The sequence below is a fragment of the Artemia sp. Qi Xiang Cuo genome, chromosome 6 (assembly GCF_049724085.1).
Source record: "Artemia sp. Qi Xiang Cuo chromosome 6, ASM4972408v1, whole genome shotgun sequence".
Classification (NCBI taxonomy): Eukaryota; Metazoa; Arthropoda; class Branchiopoda; order Anostraca; family Artemiidae; genus Artemia; species Artemia sp. Qi Xiang Cuo.
Genome location: NC_142799.1, coordinates 1,984,494 through 2,000,997, shown reverse-complemented (window position 1 = coordinate 2,000,997; position 16,504 = coordinate 1,984,494).

The following is a 16,504-nucleotide window of genomic DNA, read 5'->3' as shown; positions in this document are numbered from 1 at the left end:
AACAACGATCGATCCCGAGAGATTAGGAAAAAGTTTCAGACGTATAAGAGGACCGCATGGGTTAGAAGCCTCGAAAATGTGAAAACTTGTACCTACTCTTGCAGTAGACGTTTTATTAGGGGGAGACTTCGGCAATATCGGAAACTTTCTTGCACTAAAAGCAACCTCCATGATTTAAAAAGTAAATGCGGTGACACGAGACCAAGAAAAAAAAAAGAAAAGGAAGGCTGAAAAATTCGCAGAATTACAAACAAATGATAGAGACAGCAGAAAAATAAAAATATCACTAACGAATAAAAATATCCGTAATCTAAACAGTTTTCCAGTAATGGAAAGCTACTTTACAAAACAATAGAGACTGGGGAGAACCCTAGAAAATTACAACTTTTGTTACCGCATGAACTGAAAAATGCGGTAATAAAATTGGCTCACTCAAGCCCAACACATGGGATCTCAAAGAACAAAAGATAGAATCTGGCAGCGTATTTGTTGGAAAGGACTAAGACAAGATATTGTCAACTTTTGTAAAAGATGCAAAGATTGTTAGTTAGTCGCATAAAAAAAAAAATAGAAATGAAAACGTTCCAATGAAAAAGATGCCCATTTTCGGCAAACCTTTTGAGAGAGTTTCAATGGACATTATAGATCCACTCCCAAAACTTAAAAGTTCATAACTTTCAGCCCTCCCCCCGGGGACTTCGGGGAATTAAGTCATTCTAAAGGACATAGTTCTCATATTTTCAACCATGCTGAACAAAATGGCTATGTAAAAATTTTTATCGGGTGACTTTGGGAAAAAAATGAGCGTGGGAGGGGGCCTAGTTGCCCTCCATTTTTTTGGTCACTTAAAAATGGCACTAGAACTTTTAATTTCCGTTCCAATGAATCCTCCCACGATATTCTAGGACCACTGGGTCGATATGATCACCCCTGGGAAAAAAAAAACAAACAAAACAACAAAAAAACAAATAAACACGCATCTGTGATCTTTTTTCTGGCAAAAAATCCAAAATCCACATTTTTGTAGATAGGAGCTTGAAACCTCTACAGTAGGGTTCTAGGATTTTCTGAATATGATGGTGTGATTTTCATTAAGGTTCTAGAACTTTCAGAGGGTCTTTCCCCCGTTTTTCGAAAATCAGCCAAATTTTCTCAGGCGCGTAACTTTTGATGGGTAGCACTAAACTTGATAACATATATATATTTGAAATCAGCATTAAAATCCAATTCTTTTGATATATCTATTGGTATCAAAAACCCGTTTTCTAGAGTTTCGGTTACCATTGAGCCGGGTCGCTCCTTACTTACAGTTCGTTACCACGAACTGTTTGATATGTTCATTGAACGAGTTTGAAAATACTAAAATGTCATCCAAGTAGGCTCTTGTATATCGTAAAGTTTTCCAGATACAATCTACTTGTCTTTGGAATGTTGCTGGTCCCCATTTTAATCCAAAAGGCATATATCTAATCTGGTATAACCCAAAAGGTGTAATAAAGGCAGTTTTGGCTGAATCTTCTGGGTGCATCTTTACTTGCCAATATCCCCTTCTCAAGTCTAAAATTGGTATAAATTTTGCAGAACCTACTGACTCTAGAATTTCGTCCATTCCTGGTATTGGTTAAGCGTCTGATTCGGAAATATTTTCAGTTTTCTGTAGTCTACGCAAAATTGAATGGAGCCATCCTTCTTTGGGACTCACACGACTGGCGCTGCATATTCTGAGTTTGATGGTCCTATAGCCCCTAAATCGAGCATTCTTTCTATTTTTTTAATTTTGGCTGCACCATTTTTCTTTCTTTAACTGCATAGGTTGTTAAAAACTAAAAGGTTTTAATTGCGCAGTTCTTTCCTTTTAGCTTCTGGTATCCGGTATGGGTATTGTTTTATTGGATTTTTGTCTTTTACTGTTATTTTATGTAATATATTCTCCGTTTTTCCGATTCGGTCTGTTAATACAGCTGCAAATTCTGTGAATAACTTATTTAGTTGGTATTTCTGAGCTCGGCTTGGATGCGTTTCTGACGAAACTCTTTCAATGGCATTTATATATGTTTCCGCCGGGTCTATTGCACCCATAGGGGCACTTTCCTTGTCGTTTTCTGAGGTCAAAATCATGATGTAGCGCTTCACCGGATCTCTCTGGCTTCCACTTTCATTCTCTTCATTAAATTTCCTCGGTAAATTTACATGGAAAACTTCTTTCTTTTTTCTTGCTCCATCTAATTCTATCATATAATTTACATCATTGTTTTCTTTTTCACCTTCAATGGTCCTTTCCATCTTACTTCCAATTTATTATTTCCGTCCGGTAGCAATATGAGGCCTTCATCCCCTTCCGCAAATTCGCTCATTCGGGCGGATTTATCGAACCATATTTTTGTTTTTTCTGCGTATTCTTCCTGTGCTTGCTTGGCAATTTCATGGTATTTATGCAGTTTTTCTCGCAGTGATAGCAAGTGTGTTATTATAGTTTTTTTCCTTTTTCTCATCATTCTCCCGTGATTCCTTTAAAATATCTAATACCCCCCTCGGGTTTGTCCCATATAGTAATTAAAATGGCAAGAACCCTGTAGCTGGGTATGGAGTTTTCCAGTATTCAAAAAGGATATAAGGAAGCATTTTGTCCGAGTGATTTACATCGTCTCTTACAAAATGTCTCAAAATACTAGTTGGGGTTCCGTTAAATCTTTCTGTCACTCCATTTGTCTAAGGATGAAATGGAGCAGTAAGTACTTGTTTAATGCCGAGAATTTCGTATAATTTTTGAATGTATGTCGATATAAAATTGGTTCCATTAACTGTTAAAATTTCTTTTGGGATTCCGTGACGTGAGTCATATTTCACTAATTCTTCTGTGATTTTTGGTGATTTTACTGTTCGTATTGGGATAGCTTCTGGGTATCTTGTAGCCAGATTATTAATAACTAGAACGAATTTGTTTCCGGTGCTAGATTTTGGGAGTGGATCTACAATGTCCATTGAAACTCTCTCAAAAGGTTTGCCGAAAATGGGCATCTTTTTCATTGGAACGTTTTCATTTGTTTTTGTATGCGACTAACTGGCAATCTTTGCATCTTTTACAAAAGTTGACAATATCCTCTCTCAGTCCTTTTCAACCAAAACGCTGCAAGATTCTCTCTTTTGTTCTTCGGGATCCCATGTGTCCCTCCGTTGGGCTTGAGTGAGCCAATTTTCTTACCGCATTTTTCAGTTCATGCGGCAACAAAAGTTGTAATTTTCTAGGGTTCTCCCCAGTCTCTATTGTTTTGTAAAGTAGCTTTCCATTACTGGAAGGCTGTTTAGATTACGGATATTTTTATTCGTTAGTGCTAGTTTTATTTTTCTGCAGTCTCTATCATTTGTTTGCAATTCCGCGAATTTTTCAGCCTTCCTTTTCTTTTTTTTTTCTTGGTCTCGTTACACCGCATTTACTTTTTTAGTCATGGAATTTACTTTTAATGCTAGAAAGTTCGCGATATTACAGAAGTCATCCCGTTATAAAACGTCTACTGCAAGAGTTGGTACAACACCTACTTTTAATTCCTTTATAACCGTATTTCCTTCTTTATTGGTAATTACTGTTGTGACCTGAGCCGTCGGATATTTATGTTTTCCTCCATAGTAGAATAGCGCTGCCACTTTATTTTCATAGTTTATGTCAGTTTTCCTTATTAAATCTCTTCGTACATAGGTTTGGTCACTGCAGGAATCAATAGCTATCTCCACCGATTTACCATTTAGTTGTGCACATACTTTTTGTGATTCGGCAATTGCGCAAGTTTTCACATTATCGGGGCTTCTAACCCATGCGGTCCTCTTATACGCCTGAAACTTTTTCCTAATCTCTTGGGATCGATCGTTGTTATATCAATTGTTTCTTGGATTGTCCCGTTTTCCCTTGGGCCCATTGTCCCTTGTTCTGTAGTTATTGTCGCGTTTTTTGTTCGCGCTGCGGCAATCCGAAGCATAATTTCCGCGTTTATAACAGTTAAAACAGGTAATATAATAATGTCCCTGTTTTTGGTCGTATTTTTTAAAGTCCTTATTTGGGCAATTGGTGATATAGTCGCCAACGGAGGTACAATGATAGCACGTTAATTCTGTTTATCTTTGCCATATTTGGCTAGCATTATTTTTATTTTCTGTTTCAGTGTATTCTTTCCTACCACTATTTCCTAGTCTTTTTCTTGGTGGGAACGTCTCCCTCCTAATTTGAGTGTGCCTGTCTGCTAATTCGGGCATTTCTTCAATTGTTTGTGGGTTTTTCTCGTTTAAGCACATTCTCATATTTAGATAGGTATTTTCTAAAAATTGTTCCATCACTGTTTTATCTATTATGTCCGTTATCTTCTATTTCTTCCGGGTCTTCTAACATTCTATAGCTTTCAAACTCTAGCCATTTTAAACACATATCTTTCAATTTATACCCGTATTCTTTGTAGGTTTCGTTGTCTCGCTTTCTTTCACTTCTAATCTTTCTTTGGAAGTGTTCGGGAGATATTTGAAGCTTTTAAAAAATGGGTTGTTCTAACGTTTAAAAATAATTTGAGTGGTGCATTGGTAATACTTTATATGCAATTTGTGCTTTGTGGTTAAGGAAGGGCTGTATTGTTGTCACCCAGTTTTCTCTCGGCCATTCGTTTAATTCCGCGGTTGTTCAAAGTTGTAGAGGTACAAATGTACATCTCCATTCTCTTTCATTGGTTGGAAATTTACTGCATGCATGTGGACGATCCTTGAGGCTCCTGGGAATGTTTCTCGTGCAATTATTTGCATTAGTTCTCTTCAATCCTTTCTATCTGCCTCTTGTTTTCGTTCTCTGGCTGTTCCATCAGCTTCTTCCGTTTTTTCTTTAGCTATTCTGATATTCTCTCTTTCTTCTCTATCTTCCTTCTCTTTAAGTTCTCTGGCTATTCTATCTCTCTTTTCTCTCTGCTCTCTAGCTGTTCTCTCTCTTTTTCTTTCTTTTCTATCTTCTTCCATTAACTTTAATATGTGTTGTTTCATATCTGCATGACTACTTTTTCGCGAATGCCTGCTGGAAATTGAGCTTCTACTACTGCTGCTACTCGGGCTACTCTGATTTTCTCTGTCGTTACTTTCTCTTAATTCGTTTTCTGAGTATTTTAGTTCTTTTATTATATTTTCTCTCGCCCACAACTCCCTACATTTTGCAAAACATCTGAAGGGTGATTTGGTTTTGTATTTTCATATAATGAGTTGTCCTCGTGTATTATCGCCACTGTTTCTATTTCATGATCTCTCATATTACCGGGTGCGCTCCTTCCCGATTGTATTCTTTCTACTCCCACGTTTGTTTCTTTTATCTGGGCTTCTCTATCTGGGAATAATTCATTTTGAATCTGCCATGCACTTTTATCTCTTTCTACAGTTTGTACCGGACATCGTCCTATTAATGGTTCTGTTTTGAAGTTTCCCCCTTCATATGTGTCAGAATTGTCTATTTCACCCCCTGAGTGAAATATGGTTCCATCTGATGGTGATTTTCCTAGTGTATTTCCAGCGGGAGTCACATACAATTGCGGGTCTGAGTACGATTTTTGGTTTACCGCGGTAGTTTTTTTGAATTCATATCTAATTCTATCAACTCTTGTCCCTTTTTTGACCTTGTGTGAATCTTCCGTTTTTCCACCATTATTTCAAGGTTTAATTAACGTCAAAATACTTCTTCAGTCTAAATGAAAATTCTTTTACCTACGTAACTTCCGGTCTCTCCCGAAAAATTAACGCGTCTCAATTAGCCTGTTATTTTTGCACACTAATTAGTTGCGCGATATATTGATTCATAATTTTGGTTATTATTGTCTAACTAGGCACAGCCCATTTAGATCTCTGTAATTTTGTATTTTTTTTCTCTTCGTGATTTTTGTTATATATAATCACAATAAGCTAATCTGAAGGCTAAATTAAATCGTCTCTTCAAAAACGCAAAATTCTTTTCGCCAGATATTCGCGCAAACAATTGGTGCTACACCACTTATTAGTGGAAAAGCCTCGCTGGGACCAAATATTGTAACGGTATGCCGCAGTTATCACTATCTTTCCGTAAGTATAGGGTATGTTAATGCCCAATTCTCAATATACCCTGCTCCTGGGTATGATATCGTAATCGAACATTCAGACGGCCAATCTCTAGTCCAAGGGTTACCACTAATATTTCGAACTATCTCCTTGGACTCCACCTAGGCTAGAAAGTCAAAGATTATATAAAAAGTTTGCTTACTGTATTCAAGATCACACAAATATCAGAACTGATTAAAAAAATAAAATAATTTTCCCCTAGACGGTTCAACCGCGTGTATGCACCGGGTAGTAGACACATTTTTCCCAGCCAACCCAAACCCGTACCAGTTACCACCTCACTTCAAATGAATCGGCTTTATGCCCCTTCTTTTAACCCCCGACAATTTGGACCAGACTTGTTATCTGATAGTAACTTTAGCTATGGTGAGTCACCCGTAACTGCGCAATTAAAACCTTTTAGTTTTCAACAACTTACGCAGTTAAAGAAAAAAAATGGTGCAGCCAAAATTAGGAGAAATTTAATAATTACCACAAAGGGGAAAAAGGAATAATTAAAGAACCCGAAAGAAAAGATACAGGGAAGGGTATTTATCTCAAACAAACCCAGGCCAACGGTTCCAATACTCCATTTATGTTTTTTCCCAGAGACACTTCATGTAGAAGGGGTCGTCGTATTAACTTCAAAGGGGGCTCACTAGATTGGAAGTCGAGAGTTCTAGTGCTCTTTTTAAGAGTCAAAAGTGATCGGAGGGAAACTAGCCCCTCCCATGCCCTTTTTACCCAAATACATCTGATAAAAAATTTGAGGTAGCCATTTTTTGAAAATAGTTCAAAGATCATATTACAAAAACTCTTTCACCTATGGCCATTCCGTTAAAAATACTTCAAAGGTCAGATAAGAAAAACTTCTTTGTCCACACAACACCCCAGGACCCGGGGCAGGCGTTGTAAGTAATACTCTGGGGGCATATATGGTTCTTATGGAAGGTATGCTCGTATTAACTTCAGAGAGTGCTCATTCTATTGGAAATTGAAAATTCTAAAAGTGATAGCTCAGCTTTTAAGAGTCAAAAGAGATTGGAGGGCCCCTAGCCTTCCCTCCCGTAATTTTTTCCCCAAACCCATCCGATACAAATTTTGAGATAGCCATTTTTTAAAAATAGTTCAAAGGTCAGTTAACAAAAACTTCGGTGTCGACACAAACCCCCAGGGCTCATTTGAATCGAAATTAAAAGTTCTAGTTCATTTTCTCAGAGTAAAAAAATTGGATGGCAACTAACCCCTCCCACCCTCCATGCCTTTGGGTTTATCAGATAGATAAACCCATCCGATAAAATTTGAGGCGACATTTTCTTAAAAATAGTTCAAACATCAGATATTAAAACACCGACGTCAACACAACCCCCAGGGCCCAGGGACAGGTGCTGTAAGTTTTACTTTGGGGATATATATGGTTCTTGTAGAAGGGATGCTCGTATAAACCTCAGAGAGGGCTTATTTGATTGAATACAGAAAGTTCTAGTTCACTTTTAAAGAGTCAAAAAAGACCGAAGGACAATTAGCCCCCCCCCCCATGCCCTTTTTTCCCCAAACCCATCTGATAAAAGTTTTGAGATAGACATTTTGTTAAAAATAGTTTAAACGTCAGATGATAAAAACTCCGAAGTTGACACAAACCCATTTTTTCACTTTGATATTGTTACTTTGATACCAGTTTTGATACTTTGATGAACATTTGACTTTTTCTTAAAGATTGATTTTGAAATAAGGAATATTTAAATACTTGAAACTTTTTGCAATCAGAAACAAACAAAAATTAATAAAAAAAACTTTCTGAAAAATAAGTTTTTCAAAGAAAAGTAAAGACCATTTTAAGCTTAAGCTCAGCAGATACAAGTACCTGTTAAAATTCAAACTCAAAACGACCAGAACTTACTATTAAAGAATAAATGAAACCGAAAAATAACATAAAATCAATGAACAATCAAAGCAAACAAACATACAATAGATATTAATGTAAATGAATAAATAAATCTTAAAACGAGTGTAACTTAAATTGAATATGAAAATCAAGCTTGAAACGAAGAAAAATCTCTACAAACACGAGTTTGGGCATTGCCTCCTTCTTTCACTGTAAAAGTCTAAAATCTACTGCGTCATTGGCACTTAACTGAAAACTATATGCGTCTTGAATAGTCTTGGAAAGTATAAACAACATCAAGTTGAATATTTGATGTATAATGATATTAATTGTTGAAAAATCCATCAGTTCAAGAATTTATTTCACTGTGATTTTATTCTTATTTTCCAATGCTGTAGGAACTGGAAAAGAAAATATTTGTATTATAATTTGTTTTCAGTTAAGCACCAATGACACAGTAGGCTTTTGGTTTTTATATATAGTTAAGCAAGGGGGCAGTATCCAAACTCTTGTAACTGAATATTTGATTTATTATTATATTAAATGCTGAAAGCTCATCAGTTCAAAGTTCTAGTATAATTTTAATGTTTATTTTCAATATTAAGTACAAACAAAAATATTTGTAATAAAATTGCTTTTCAGTATAGCGCCAATGACGCAGTAGATTTTAGACTCTTACAGTGAGAGAAGGAGGCAATACCCAATCTTATGTTTGTAGTGATTTTTGTTCGTTTCCAGCTTGATTTGCATATTCAGTTGAAGTTTCACTCGTTTTAAGACTTATTTATTCATTTACATTAATATCTATTGTATGTTTGTTTGCATTGATTATTTATTTAATTTCTCTTCGTATTAAGTTTCATTTATACTTCAATAGCAATTTTTTTTTTGTTTTAAGCTTTATTTTCATATTCAATCTAAGCATTACTCACTTTGAGATCTATTTATTCATTTATATTATTACTTGTTGTATGATTTTTGCTATGATTGTTTATTTAATTCCTGTTCGCTTTGGGTTTCATTTAATCTTTAATTGTAATTTCTGACCTTTTATCTAAAGCATTCGATAGCTCAAGAGCACAGATATGAAGAGGAGATTTATTATTAACAGAGTGCAGCAGGAGAGAAGCTAGAACACAATGGACGTGCTGATATCCCAGGCGTTTTTGAAAGCCCAATTGTTTTTCAGCAAAATTGACATTTTCTGAAATGAAAGGGAGAAGAATATATTCAAAATCTTGCTAAGATTAGACGAAACAGTAATTGGACTATATAGGATTGAACTGACTGACTAGTAATATCTGTGTTGAAATCACCAACCACTATGCAATTATAATCACGTAATACATCAGACGCACGAATAGCCTGAAGATTTGCCGAGGCTTTCATGTACGCGTTTAAAGCGGAAATAATTTTTTTTGTTACATGGGAGATGCACTTTATCAGCACTGTATTACCAAACCTAACCGCAAAGATAGAATTATCGCTATGAAAACACACTGGAGAGAAGAAACTCAGGTTATTCTTAACAATGCACGCGTGGCCTCTAGAAGGTCTACCAAAAGTGATCCAAGCAGAAGTTATAAAAACGCAATGATTACGACTTCTTTTTAAAACATTAATGCTGGTAGAAGTCAGAAGGTGTTCTTGAAGACAGACTATGTAAAACCGGTCACACAATTTATCAATAATATGCTCCATTAAACGAGTACCATTTATAATAAACGAAACAATCGAAAAAGGTACAATCATTTCTTCTTGGCAATGATATCTCTCAGCACTTTGCATATAAGACTAAAGGAGGCATGATTTTCACCACAATTAACACATTTTGCATCAAGCTAGAAGGGAGAATCTTTGGTGGAAATATGAGGGCCTGCGCAGCGTGCACCCTTCGCAAACAAACTTGTGCAATCAGCAATTCTATGGTTTGGCGAACGGCATTTGAGACAGCACCAAGGTACAGACAGATATTCTTTCACAGATCAGTATTCATACCCAAGTTTAATCCCATTTTGCATAGCCTTGGCTATTGATATTGAATCACAAAACTCAAGCTTAACCGTGCCAATGTCACCGAGACCCATAGCTTCCACCATACCTGGATATCCTTGAAGAATGAGAGGTCTAAGTCCTTCGAAATTCCTCTGATTATCCCTAAAAACCACTTAGTGATCACATTGGATAAAGATTCTGATAAAATCACTGGAATTGAGTCTTTGAATTCTTCAGCAGCAGAATTTTCAACATTAATCAGCCATTTGTCGCCTTGCTAACTCAGCTTGGTAACTGCATCATGACAGCTTACTTTATCAAGTACTTCTTTATGTTTTATCGGATCATTTAGTGTTTGTGGCACTTTAGAGACAACAACAGTGGCGTGAAAGTCAGTTGCGGGCGTCGCACGGGCAGGCAATGGTAGAAAGTGTATACCATACGAATCGAATTTACTTGAAACAGTCTTTAGGAAGTGTTCCATTCTATTCAACTTTGCGTTCAAACTTTAATAAACCAAAGCACCGATGACAGGTACGTCGTTTAGACAACGAATTACAAACGTCGGTAGGTATATGTCTTCATTGTCACATTTCACAAATATGCTTCACGTATCCTTCAGATGGCTTTCCAAAGCCTTCGGCCCCTGTATTTTCGGAAGATCAGTCCCAGGTACGGCCGCATCATACAGGAGGTTTTTTTTTTTAGCTTCGATTACACTCTGCAAGTCCAGAATAAACTCCCTTCCAAACTTCAGCATTTCATTTTCGTTCACTCCATTGGCACGGTTAAATTGCAAAAAAAAATAAAACCGGCGAAAATACAAGTCCATTATTCATTATTCACTGGGCAGCGTGCGGATACGCATATCATAAGAACCAGATACCAATAAGTGAAGGAAGCGAAGGTTCTTGCTGCCTGATCCCCACAGTTTAAGGGAGTCACACTCCCGGCAGGTTCAACGGCCCTTGCGACAAGAAACTCCTCTCTTCTGCTCGCTTATTAGTAAAATTGAATTATATTCAGTTTAGTAAATCAAGTTAAAAAGATTGTACGATAATACAGCCCCGTAAACGAGAGGAGTGAGTAAAATAATCACATGGTAAAATAGTTCATAAATATCAATTTATTATTTCACTTATTGCGAAACTTACAGTCGCTGCAATCCACTGTAATTTATTCTAAATTGAATCCAGCTTAAAACTCATATAGATGTTCATAGGTCAAATGCCAAATGAGAACTGCCAAATAAAAAATGCCACATGAGAATTAGCATTCTGCAAATTTGTTTTGAGAAACATCACTATTTTGAGAATGAGCTAAACCGAGGTAGAGTTACAGGAAAATATATAGATGAAAATGAAAAAGTTTGTGACACCTTAGATGTAAAGGAAGATTGTTTTGTGAAAAAGAATTAGCGACAGTACAACAAGGATTAAATGATAATGTTGTGGTGCTGATAATGTTGTAAACGGGTTTCTCAAATATGGTGGCTCTGAGGTTAGAAATAAGTTACTGAAGATTATCAATATGATTTTTGAAAAAGGGGAAGTGGCCAGCGATTTTAGGAAAACCTTAATTAAGTCACTGTATAAGAAAGGTCATAAGAGTGAGTGTGGTAATTATCAAGGCATTAGTCTGGTCTCTGTAGGTAGCAAATAACTTAGTAATATGATACTTTTTAGACTGAGAGATGCTGTAGACGAAGACATTAAAGTGATTAGTGCTATGTATGAGAATAACACTGCTGCGGTTAAAGGTAGGAAATGAGGCTAGCAGCTGGTTTTCTATTAAGTCAAGAGTTAAGCAGGGTTGTCATCTATAATGATCCCCTTTATAAGGATCATTTTGATAGATTTTGTCTCAAGAAGCACAGGAAAGGCAATGGGAGACCATGGAATCAAATGGAAAGGATAAACTCTCCTGGACTTAGATTATGCTGATGATTTGAGTATCCTAGATGAAAGTGTGAGAAATATGAATGAATTCTTAAAGATTTTGCGAGTTTATGGCACTAGAATAGGTTTGAAAATAAATGTTAGGAAAACTAAGTCACTAAGGCTAGGAACAAGTGAAGATGAAAAGGTGACATTGGGTGACGAAAAGATTAATCAGGTGGACAGCTTCACTTGCCTTGGTAGTATTATTAGTAAAAACGGTAGGAGCTGTGAAGATGTTAAAAGTAGAATAGCCAAGTCCCAGGGCGTTTTCCTCAGTTAAGAAAAGTTTGGAAGAATAGGAGGATAAGTCAGCAAACCAAAATTAGAATATTTGAAGCTACAGTGATGACAATGGCCAAATATGGCTCTGAAGCATGGGTGCTCCGAAAAGTGGATGAAGATTCCAAGATTTTTTCCAGAGAAAATGACTACGGGTTGTTCTAGGTACCCGGCTGACTGACCGTATTTCAAATAGTAGGTTCTAAGAAAAGAATGGTTCAATCACACTTTCTATAGCTTTATTGAGAGAAAGGTTGATATGACTAGGGCAGGTTCTGCGGACGAAGGATGACAGATTGCCAAAGATTGTCCTTTTCGGCCAACCGTCTAGGGCAAAACGGAAAGCAGTTTTTCCGTGGTTGGGGTCGGTGGATATCATAAAGAAAGATTTAAAGGAAATGGGAACTTCCTGGAAGGGTGTAATGAAGGAGGCTTTAAATAGATTAGGATAGAGGAGCAGCGTGCGTAGCTGTATTGGCCTCAGACGCCTTAGTGCTTCTCTGAGTTGTTAGTAGTAGCAGTTGTCAACTCCGACATTTAAAATAAAGTGCAAATCAAGGCCGAAAAAGAGGGACTTCTGCTGCAAAAGAGCACAAGTCAAAAAGTTTGCAGGCACGCAGTTGCTTACGCGTGCGCAGCCCTTCTCACTGTTCTCACCAATCACATGTCATTTTAAAATAATTATAAGTTTCCTTGCGATCACTAAACATATTTCCTTTAAATTTTTTAAGTGAATTTCAAATAAAGTCAGGAGGGCTCCTTATTTAAATCAACCTCTAAATAATGAGTTAGATAACAGTTATCGTTGTTTTATTTTTAGCTAAAATTACTTTGCTAGAAATTTGCATGTGTTAATATTGATCGCTTGGGTTTTTAACTGAACTATAGTTGACTTCATCAAATGTTTAGATAAGGTTTTGTCTCTATTTTGTCAAAATGTTTTGAAAGGAATATAAAAGGTATAAGTAACTAGTCATGAGCTATAGATGACTTCACAGTAGTCAAGTCAAGGACCGTACCCTAGCGGCAACAAAAAAATCGGTCAACACATTTTTAGTCACACAAAAAAAATTTTCTGTTTCCTCTACTAGATTTTATCCTTTTTTCTTTTTCTTGTAAATTTACTTCCAATTTTTACATGAAAAGAGTAGTTTTCTGGTTATATTCCCAGAGAGGGGATAGCTGCTTGTTTGGTGAAAGTACTGCTTTGCCTTGAGTACATTAAGTCTGTTTATGTTAATGAATGTGAATAAATGCGAATGAGACAAGAGTTTTGAGAAAAGGGTATTTTAGATCATGTGAATCAGAGAAAAAAGTCTTTCTGGGCACTTCATCCTAACAATATAGAAGTGCAAATTTTAATTTTCAACTGTATGAAAATCATATCAATAGCTAGTAAAAATATTCAATGCTACAAGTGACATAACATTTTATTTTGATGCATTTGCAATGCCGACCAAGGAGAAGCCGAAGCCCATCAATAACTATACAATATGCCATAAACAATAATGAAGTTAATAAATCAAAATCTTTACTATATCTTCAAAGATTAGTTCCTAGCGCATAAGCAATGATAAATCACAAATAACTCCAAGATCTTTTTACGGCTAAAAGGATTGACTCGCACATAACTACAACATCAAGGGGATCTGACTCTTTTTTTTGAAGCAAAAAAAAAGCTTATTTATGTGCCAAAACCTTTAAGTATATGCTACCTCAAAGCATTTTCACAAAAACTAGGAGGATTCGACGATCTAAGGATGCCCGCCTCTGGGCCCCTGGCTAATAATGTAAGATATTTATCTAAGAAAATGGCTATCACAATCAGAGTTGGGCTATTCGTAATTTAAAATAGGGAATAGGCCTAAAAATTTTGCAAAATTTTATTGATCTGAGATTAGACTTTAAAATGGTGTGTTTTCGTTGTTACTTCCCCGTCACCTTACCGCATGGTGCATACTCACTTTTCCATTTCCAAGAAGAATGGTTGCGCCAAACACCTTTTGACTTCCTTCTTTAAAATTTAATTTTGAATTACCAAGTTTTCACTTGTTGTTTAGACCTTGATTTGATTAATTTCTTCTTAAATGGTTAAATATACTGGACAGACCACTGGGGGACGGCACATGCAGAGATAAGAGAGATCATACTGACTAGCTGTTGCATCTTTTGGACTCATAAAATTTAATTTGAAGTTTTTATTTCGCTAATTCTTTTCCACTATCATCTCGTAAAAGAGTGCAAAGAACAAATAATCTGCAAAAAAGAGTACAAATCCGGTGCGTGGAGGGAAAGAGTGCAATAAGAAAAAAGTGCATTGCACAAGAAAACTGAAGGTTAGCAACCCTGTTTAGAAGCTACGAAATTTTAGTATGATTTCTTATGGCCAAGTCTTGACGTAGTCTTGAAGTCTTGAAGCTTGTTTGAACAATTTTTGAACATAGGCAACCCACTTCAAGTCAACAGTAATTGTCACCCCAAGTAGTTTAATGCATGTAACAGAGATTTTGGGAAGAATGGGGCTTGTGAAAGAAGGGGATAATTTTAAAAGATTAACTGTCATCATAATTGACGATTTATTAGCGTTAACATTCATCTTAGATAAAGATACTTCCTGCGTGACATCGTCAAGTTATGTCATAATTGAGCTTTTAATATTTCTTCGACAAACCTCAAGTAGCGACAGGTCATCCACATACCAATTTTTATGGCTAGGACTCGCTTATCAGAAAAGTTTGTAAAATAACAATACGAAAAATTTCAAAGTTCCACATGTTTTCATCCTAGATTCTGTCTTGGTCTAGCAACTGAGAGCCTATCTTCTAAGGTTTTGACTCCGGAAAAAACCCATGTCTTGTCTAAAGGACCAAAAGTTACTTGCCTCAAAGACGACTAAATTTATCAGAGATAGTCTCCAGTCTGGAAGCGGGTATTTTTGGTTCAAGAGGTATTGTGGAAAACCTAGATTTACTTCAAGGAGAGGCTTTTAAGAATCATCTAGAATTTACTCCGCATTCCTCAAACTAAACAAAAACCATCGGAAAACACAAATTTCCAGCGTTTTAACTAAAGATCTAGTCATTAGGTCATTATCTAGTCATTATCACTAGGGCTGACAAAGGGAATTAAATTGTCTATTCAAATATAACATCCATATCTCAGGAACAGCTTAAAGTATTAAGTTTAAACTTTTAGAGTTTTGAACCAACCAAAAGGTACAGCACAAATGCTACTCCTACTACTTCTAAAAATACTGCTAATACTACTACTAAGGCCTAAGGAGACATTTTCAAGAAATGTAGAGGGGTGTCATGGGCTTACGGAAAGGGGGCAGAGAGGGGCAGCTGCCCCCCTAGAACTACAAATTTGCACTAGATATGGCTGAAAAAGCAGATGGTTTAAAAGGCAGTTGATAAAAGGTAGTTGGCTAATAAGCAGTTTATAAAAGGTAGATGGTTGAAAAAGTTCGAAATAAACAGCTGGAAACAGCTGGAATGCCAGAATAAGAGTCAAACAAGAAGCAATTATCCATAATGTCTTGGAAAGATTTAGCTCAATTCCAAAAAGATTGATTAATGCTGAAGCTTATTGATGATATTTGGTGATTACTTATTAATAAAGATTACATATGTATGATAGAACTTGCTGGCAATGTAAGCTTTTGTGAACAGCCAATATAACTTCAGCTTCCCTCACCCTTCATCACAAAATTGGCTCTCCCTAGAGAAGAAGCTATGTACGCCCATGAGGGGTCTTAAATTATATTTAAACACAGTTTGTGCATGACAGCCTGTCAAAAGGTCGTATGAGTATTATATCAATAACGGCAAGAGTATAAGGTTGAAAGGCTAGGGTGCAAAGGTTAGATTAAAGTGCATGTGAATGGATATATTGACCTTGTAAAAATGCATTAAAGATATGCTACTACGACAAACAGCAGTAATATTACTGCTGCTATTAGTGCTGATATTACTAAAGGAAATAGTATAAATGTGGAACTTTCAGAGACTGTTGAGGGGGATGCTGGGCTGAATCAAAACAAATTACACATATGGAGGTTATCAACAGGACATGTAAACAATATCTCAGAAGCAGCTTACAGTATTGAGACTAAACCATAAGGGTATGAGGAGGGGAGGAATGAGGGCATGGGGATGAGGAGCCAGCATTTGGCATCAAGTGGCTTGGTGCTGCAGCTAGTTATAGAATATGTCTTAAGTGAGGAATAGGGTATAAAGTTAAAACTTAAACAAAAAATATGTGTGAACTACTGAGGGTACTAAGTTGAAACTTTCAGAGTTATTACTATTTCTATTACGTC